This window comes from Vicia villosa, unplaced genomic scaffold, assembly GCF_029867415.1.
Source record: "Vicia villosa cultivar HV-30 ecotype Madison, WI unplaced genomic scaffold, Vvil1.0 ctg.000823F_1_1, whole genome shotgun sequence".
NCBI lineage: Eukaryota > Viridiplantae > Streptophyta > Magnoliopsida > Fabales > Fabaceae > Vicia > Vicia villosa.
This window is the reverse complement of record NW_026705362.1, coordinates 117,581-127,125: the sequence shown is the minus strand read 5'-3', so window position 1 is coordinate 127,125 and position 9,545 is coordinate 117,581.

Below are 9,545 nucleotides of genomic sequence, written 5' to 3'. Positions count from 1 at the left end.
GAAGTCATACCTTATAGATTGATTGTCATCGATTGGCTAGTGAGCCAATTAGTCTGCCAGAATACTTCCCCTGATAGATTTTTGGGTACGATATTCTATATCATAACTGGATAGTAGCATGTGCCAATGAGCGATCCTCCAATTAAATAAGTCTTTTCAAAGATGTATTTGATTGGGTCCATTTTGGATATGTGTAATTTCGTATGAGTCAACATGTACTGCCTTAGTCGGCGAGCAGCCCATACGAGAGCGTAGAAAGTTTTCTTGAGCAATGAGTATCTTTTTCACAGTATGTAAACTTTTTGTTCAAGTAATAAATGACATACTCATTTCGAGAAAATTCGTATTACTGACCCAGGACACAACCCATAGAATCTTCAAGTACAATCAAATACATAATCAACGGTTTTCCTTCTACTAAAGGATCAGAATTGGAGGTTCTAGCATATATTCTTTGATGCTATCAAATTCTTCCTGGCAATCTTCTATCCATTTACAACCTTGGTTTTTGTGGAGAAGTTTGAAAATCGGCCCACAAGTTGCATTCATATGGGTAATAAACTTGGAAATGTAATTCAGTTGTCCAAGAAATCCCCCCAATTGTTTTTCTATCCCGGGAACAGGAATTTATTGAATTGCTTTGACTTTATCAGGGTCAACCTCGATATCTCTTTGATTAACGATGAAGCCTAAGAGTTTTCCTGAGCGGACACCAAAAGTGCATTTGTTGGGATTCAGGCAGAGTTTGTATTTCCTCATACACTAAAATAACTTCCATAAATATTCCACATATTTTTCTTAGTTGTTGACTTTGCAATCATATCATCCACAAAGGCCTCAAACTCTATGCATAATATAATTAAAGAGGGTAGTCATTACCCGTTGATACGTTGCCCCAACATTCTTCAGACAGAAAGGCATCACTCGATATCAGAATATACTCCGTTGTGTAATAAACGTTGTTTTCTCCATATCTTCAGGCGCCATCATGATCTGGTTGTAGCCGGAGAATTCTTCCATAAATGAGAAAACATTAAACTTAGATGTGCTGTCAACCAACATATCAATATGTGGCAACGGAAAATCATCCTTGGCACTAACTTTGTTTAAGTTTATGTAATCGACGCACATTCTAACTTTATACCATCCTTCTTGGGAATGGGCACTATGTTGGCCAACCACTGACGATATTCTGATGTGACAAGGAAACCTGCATTAATCTGTTTCTAGACTTCGTCCTTAAACTTATCTTCCATTTCAGGGTGAGTTCTTCTCAACTTCCATTTGGCTGGTAGATATTCTGGTTTCAAAGGCAATTTGTGCTCTACAGTACTGGTGTCTAACCCTAACATATCTTGGTAACTTCAAGCGAAGACATCCACATATTCTTTGAGCATCTATACCATTTTCTCTTTGACACTTGCATCAAGTAGTTCTCTAACCCGTACTTATCTTTATCTTCTTCAGTACCCAAGTTGATTATTTTCAAAGGCTCTTTAAACGGTTGGATAATGTTCTCTTCATGCTCAAGTATATGGGAGATTTCATCAGGGATTTCTTCCTCACTTTTCTCTTCATCTACATACACGGGGTATTCAAAGTTATTTCAGTGTTTTCAATGGGTTTATCAAGGGTCAATCTGCACATTATTTATGCTTTGTTTTAGAAACAGATAAAAATGCAAGAGTAGTGACCGGTTTTTGAAAACAATTATTATTTATTTTTGTTTTGTTTTTTAGGTGTTACCATTTTTACGAAAAAGAATGAAAATAAAAAAATTGGGAAGAAAAATCACGTTTTATTATTAATATCTGAAACAAAGCCCAACACAAGTTCACTTTTTCCTTGGGCAGGGAAAAATGAATTATTTTAGAAAACCCGACATAACAATCTTTCGCCTTGGGCAGAGTGAAAGGATTTTTAAAAAGACAAAAATATTACTTAGACACGTGAACAATAGACGAAATGTTGACAATAGTCCATTTCGAGCTAGCCTCTTCACGATTTACAAAGCATGGTAGTTTCGGATATAAAATTCCTTCATTAATAGTAGCGATGTCTAAAAAATATAACCTAAAAACCAAAGGAAAATAAATAAAATTAATTAATAAAATATTAACATTCTCAAACCCAACCCAGATCACCATATTGTCCTCGTTGTTGATATCTAGAAATTTGAGTATAATAATATAATTTTTTTTGGTAAGAGTAAAATGATTTTTTTAATATATATATATATATATATATATATATATATATATATATATATATATATATATATATATATCCATCAACTTGAGTGGCAATGTATGTTTGACTTTACTTTCCTTGATTTCCTTAAGTAGTAGATGTGATAAATTTGTCATCTAAGTATGCTTGTTTGGTCTTTAACTCCATAACATGTTAAGCCTCACTGTAATACATATATCTCAAAATTTCAACTAGTTGTCGACACCTCATACATGATATAAGTTTTAGTTGCTATTAACATTGTTTCCTTAGGTGCAGAAACCATCATGTCTCGTTAAGAAATGGGAATATGCCTAGTTGTATGCATCCCTATTATTTTGTATTAAATTGTGAAATTTTATCCTTGAATCAGATCATAGATCTCAATAGTGATTCTTTTTTCTTCTAACATTTATGTTAAACAAGGAACTATACCCCTCATCTATAGTCCCCTTAAATACTCCTAAAAAAAGTTTTGTCTGCACATGTGGAGTTGAATTACTAGTCTAAGAAATGCATAAAAATAAAGTAAAAATGATAAAGTGTATAAAACATCTTGACTGATTAGATCTTAGGTCTAATTCTTCGTTAATGACTATATTGGCGATAGACCAATTACCCGATCATATTATGTTTTGACCAAGTATCAAAACTTGACAAACATGGTAAAACTAAGTAACATTAAAAAATATTTAATATTAACTCATGTTGGGACGTGTTTTCCTTTGCCTAACCATAATTCGGATAACCCTAAATACCTGTTTGTCCATAATATAATTTTCATCCATATATATATATATATATATATATATATATATATATATATATATATATATATATATATATATATATATATATATATATATATATATATATATATATATTTGGAATAATATTCATTAAGTAATTTTCACCTAGATATTGACATATACTTGGGGAATATATAATTTTCTTTCAGTAATCGTCACTTTTTTTATCTTGACAAAAATAATAGCAATGCGTGTGAATAGTAAGAAAGTTTTCTTTTAGTGATTACCTAAGAGATATGACGTGGTATTGATAATTCGTTTGATAATTCATTAGGCAAACATGGAAATAAGGTCTGATATATTAGATTCAATAATATTAGGCAATAAATATATGCAAATATAATATGTGAACAAATTATATCTTATATTAAAAAATATGTAAGTATATTAATTTTCCATTTAATTTTTTTTACACATTTCTTATCTCCTATTGCAGTGAATTTAGTTTAAAATTTATTTCAATTTAAATTTTACTTTGCTATAAAATACTACATTTATTAGATCGTAAATTTTACACATCTTTAATTTCATCTATAAATTACATCTTAAATTGTTAGATAAAAACTTTAGTTAACTTAAAATATCTTACGGGTTATGTGTTTGTTTCTATTATTCACCTTTTTTGGTTTGCATTTTTGTGCTTTTTCTTTCTTTTATGTATTTGAATGTTTCTTCATTCAAAGATTAGATAGACGAATTAAACTTTGGAGGGTTAATGTTGTTGTTGAAAAATAAAATATCTGATAATGTGCAACTTCTAGACTTAAAAATATTTGAGAATTCCAAAATCCTTAATTTTGAAGGTATTTCCCTAAATACACTTTATCCTTGTGAATTGATTAAGTAAATTTACATCTAATAAAATGTCATTAACATATAATAATAAAAGAATGAATTCATCCCCTTGTTTAAGGGTGAAGATAGAGTAATTAGTTATTGTCTGATGGTATCCTTCTTGCATGAAAAGATGGGTTAATTTCTCGTATAATTTTCTACTTGCCTATTTCTTTCCATAAAAACTCTCCTACAAATTACAAACTTGATTAGAATTTTCTATAACTCCATCTAAAATGTATATAAGCACATTCTCATATAAGTCACGATGCAAGAAAATATTATTTACATCCATATGATGAATGCGTCAGTACTTTATAGTTACAAGGACAAAAAGTACTCTGATAATGATTATAGTTAACTTAAATAAAGGTGAGAAGGTATCAAAGAAATCTAAATCTTCTATATGATTGTAGCCCTTAACTAAATACTTGACATTGTATCTTTCTATTGAGCCATCAACCTTATGTTTGACCTATTAGACTCATTTACTACTAATAGAATTCACATTAGCTGGTTGGTTAATCAATTTTCATATTTCTTTCTTAGTTTATTCATATAGTTTAGTTTTCATAGATTTCAAACAATAATCATATTAGCATTCTTTCTTATATGTTTCAGACTCAATACTATTTGTGACAGACATGGCAAAATTCTTTTGAAAACAAGACAAGTGATTAATAGAATGAAGGGTTAAATAAGTTTGTGGTCCCTATAAATATTGCAGTTTTAATTTTTAGTCTCTCCATACCTTTAGGCAACGGTTTTTACAAAAAAACCGTTACCAAAATCAGCTAAAACCATTGCCTAAAAGCGAGAGACTAAAAATGAAACTGCAATATTTATAAGGACCAAAAACTTATTTAATTCTAAAATGAAATAATGCAATAGGTTAAATAGTAGTCCAAGTTAATGATTATGAGTGACTAATTAATCCTATATATATATATATATATATATATATATATATATATATATATATATATATATATATATATATATATATATATATATATATATATATATATATATAAAACTTATTCCAAGTCTAGACCATTGATTCGTCTGAATTTAATGGTTAAAAATAATAAGTAATAGTTTTCTCTCTCCACATTTAATTACTTATTATTTTTAACCACTAGATTGAAAAGAATCAATGGTCTAGAAAGTAATATATATAATGGAAATCGTTGTTAGTTTTATATTGTTATGTTTGTGTTTTTTTATTATTCGCCGAATATTATATAAGACAAATTTGATCAATAACTTAGGTAAAATACTTCAACAATTTTATCATATATTGACATTAGAATTTGAGAAAACCTAAGAAAAATCTTTCTACACCTTCAAAAAAATCATCCTCTATTTGTTCTTCAATTGGTTCTTCACATTTGCCTTCTTCCACAGATTCCCCTTGAGTATTATTCTCTCTAATTTCGTTGGGTAACCATTCAATCATCTTCATCTCAGGGTCATTATGAAATATGCCAGAAAAAGTTTCTCTTCTCGTATTTATTTCCTGCGATGTTGAACCTGTCACCTGCAACCAAACAATTCATGCCATTGTAATATTGAAACAAAATAGATCTTCATTAAAAAATTGTTTGAATGTTAAACATATTAATTTACATCGAATTCACTAGCAAATTCGGTTAACTTTCTCTTGTTGCTTTGATGTTTTCGACGAACTTCATAAAGAATGAAATTAACTACTTCAGGCTTTGAACGAAATTGTTTGTTGGAGGCTAAATGTGTAGAAAACTGCATAAAAAATACGTAAGAAGTTAATATGTCACAACTCATAACAAAAATTAAATAAATATAAATTCATACAAATATTTGTCTAAAAAATATTCTTATATTAAAATCTTACAATGTCATATGTCCGATTATCATCTCGTTTTCTCAATTCAATTATCCAATTATTTGCTCTTTCTATGATGGAAAATCTTCGATCTTCCAGTGGAATAACATCCACTTCTTTTCCCTTTTTCCTATTTTGCTTAGGAGAAGATGCAAGCAACTGTGACAATAAACGCCGAATATGTAAAAGAAAAAACTTAAGTTGTTTTGTATTTTTCTAAAATTATAATAAGAATTATTATTTTATTTATGATATTATTTTAATAAAAACATTTTCTTTCATATATATACAATATTAAAAACAAAACAAAAATCACATTCTCAAACAATTAAAGACTTAAAATAATGCTTACCCTTTCAAGTTCAATTTCGTTGTCGAAACAAAAATGTGGTAGCTCAAAAGAGACCAAAATTGATCCAAGTACCACACTTTTAGTTATTCTTCCTCTTTTTTTCTCCTCCTACATGAACAACACCATAAAATACAATATAATTATAGGAGAAAAGGAAGAAAAAAATTTACCGAAAAATGCATCCTTAATATAGATTTAAAGATATAATAATTTTTTAATAAAATATTATATATATTAAATTTAAGAAAAGGAAAAAGAAAAAAAGAGAAAAAAAATGCTAGAAAACACAATCAATTAAAAATAGATTCTTCAATTAAAGAGACTAGATGATGAAACAACATGTTGAAAGCCAGATATCCAAAAGTTTAACAATCCCTTAGAGAAATATCAAAACTAAGAGTTAGGATACTTACTTCCCGTGCAACGCCTTCCTTGAATACAACCATAGCCAAGCAATGATTAAGATCTTCACCAACTTCTAATGCTTTTAATTCTTGAACATATGACTGTTTATTTATTTTTGTTTAAATTAGACGGTACCTTGGTTGTATATTCTATGAATTAACAAAGAGATCAAAATGTAAATGATCACTTACATTAATTTGCTCCATGATGCAATCACTAATTTGATCTGACACGGTCTTACAAGAGCTCAATGGTGCCACCATTAGCCCTTGTTTTTCATCCCTATTAATAGATGTAATGGGTTTTGGCTCCTCCAAACTATGGTCTTTGTAATCCATTGTAAAATAACAGAAAATGAGAGCATGGGAGAGAGATAGAGAATAAAGATTTCTTATGCATAAACATTACACACAAACAATATATATTCTGATATAAAATGATATAGCTTGTATTTGTTTAAATGAAAGGAGCGTAATTTATGATTTTATTTGACTTTTGATAAATTTATTTTTTGGAATTATACATTGAATTATCATTGAATATAATATTAAAATGGGTTAGAATTTTTTTTCCTTCTAAACAAAAGATACTTTGAAGAAATTAAAATGGAAAAAATGTTTTCTCCTAAAATGATAAAATATTTTTATTCATTTTTTATTATTTTTACCTACTTTTTTATTCAATGAATTAGAATTTCCAATAAATTAGTTCTTATCCATTGTTTCTTTATATATTTTAATATATAATAAATTAGTAATTTATTTATTTTAAATAGAAAAAATAATTTAGGACATTGAATAAAACTACTTTAATTAATAATCTATCTTTTCATTTTTAAATTAAATTAATGTAGTTTTATTCATTTAATACACAAATGAAATAAATTATTTTTTCTTTAAATTTCTATCCTTAATATAGTATTTAATAAACAATACATACACTTTTGAAAATTTCTAGTCACTATATTTTTGTTTTTCTTTTAAATATTCAATATTTTGATTAAGTTAATATAGCCCAAAAAGCAAAAGGAAATAATATGGGCCAAAATATAACCCAAAAAATAAAACTAAAAATTTTACATAAAAATTTCAAGCTTCTCAAACCTAGGTCACCATTTTGTCCTCGTGATTTTCTTCTAGCTGTGAAACTAGACCAATATTTTTATAATAGTTCTTGAATTCAAATTTAAGTTATCATATTTTCTTCTCTCCGCTAGTGTTTTTTGAATATATTTAGGCCAACAAGCAAAACAAAACATCAATTGTAAAATTATCATATTATTATTAGGTGAATTCTTATTTACCCACTTCAAAAAGGTGGATAAAGTTACCTTTAGTATAAAATGCATTGAAAACATCAAATAATTGTTCTATATAATAAATAATTAAATATATAAAAATTAAATAGTGTCATCTGATTGGTGAAATGAATATTACCCATCTTTTTGTGATGGATAGAGAAGTTGTCTAGTTACTCATAGTTTCCATAACTTCATTATAATCTAGTGGTTTCGATGTGAGTAATCTCAGACCTGAACCCATGTCACCATTAGATCAATAGCCAAAAAATAATAATATTAAAAATTATAAAATATGTTTCAGTAATCAAAGTTCAAACTTTGAAATTGTATATATTTATTATTAATTAAGTAAAACTAACGTTATTTTATATACTTTTTAGATAGATGAATTTTGAATTTTGTTTATTGAGATTAAATGGACGAACTCTTACTACTTATCTGATATTTTATATTAATAAAAAACTTAATAATTACTATTTAAATATAATTAAATGTATCTAAAATATATTTAATATGAAAGGAAAGAAATTTTATTTTGAATTATAGATAAATATGAAGAGTATTAAATTCCTAACTTTATAGTGAGAATTTTATAAGAGAATTTCTTTGCCAACCTCTCTACCTTCTAGTCCACCTCTGGTGAAAACTCCATACTACCCCTGACTTCGGAAATGAACTTCCGAAATGCAAGAAAAAGGTGTTTTCGGAGATGCATCTCCGAAAACGCCTTTTTTTTGAAAAAATTATCTTATTTCGGAAGTTCATTTCCGAAAACAGCATTTCGGAAGTTCACTTCCGAAATACTGCACGTTCTGCAGATTTATCAAAACACTCCCCCTCCCCCAATTCATTTACCCTAATTCAAATAAAAAACAACCAAAGGCGAAAATTTGTGCAAACACACTTCCAAGGGTGCATCAAGGCTCCAATCACATTGCTATACAACATTCAAAAGCCCACAAATCACTCAATTTGTAAGTTTTAAATTTGTTAGATTCATTATTCAAATGCATGTTATTTAGGGTTTCAATTGCATAAATGATATATGGACTGGTTGTTAGTAGTATTTAGGTTGTTTAGAAACTTTTTGAATTGGTTTTATGTTTGATTTTGGGGTCTGCCATGGAAGTTTCAGAAAACTCTATCGCAGGGGTGTTTCGGAAGTTCATTTCCGAAAACACCTCCATCCCAGTTTTCGGAAATGAACTTCCGAATTGTATCAAAAGTTCAAATTTTTTAGTTTTTTATTTTGTCTCGCATATTAATCGATTTCAATTGTTTACAGGAACATGTCAGGAATGGGTGGCACTAAGGGAAAAAAGGAGGTGAAGGAGAAGAAGAAGGTTTCGACCGGCTCTACTTCGTGCTCTCGCGGAGTGAAGGAGGTGAAGGAGAAGAAGAAGGTTTCGACCGGCTCTACTTCTCGTTCCCAGGGGGCCCGGGGCCTGGATGCTCAAGCTCAACTATCTGGCGTGAGAGTCGTGGTTGATGCTGATGGTTCTGAGACTGAGTGGGATGAGGATTGGTATCAGTATCTTCATTCGGAGGAGTTCGCTCGTCGGGCAGAATAATGTGTTTTTGTTTTGTTTGATGTGTATTTTGTAACGCTCGACAGGCAGAATAACGTGTTTTTGTTTTGTTTGACGTGTTTTGTTTTGTTTTGTTTTGATTTCGGATTGTATCTTTCGCACAGTGTTTTCGGATTTTATTTATCATATTAGTATTTTCTGTTTATATGTCGCTTATTTTATT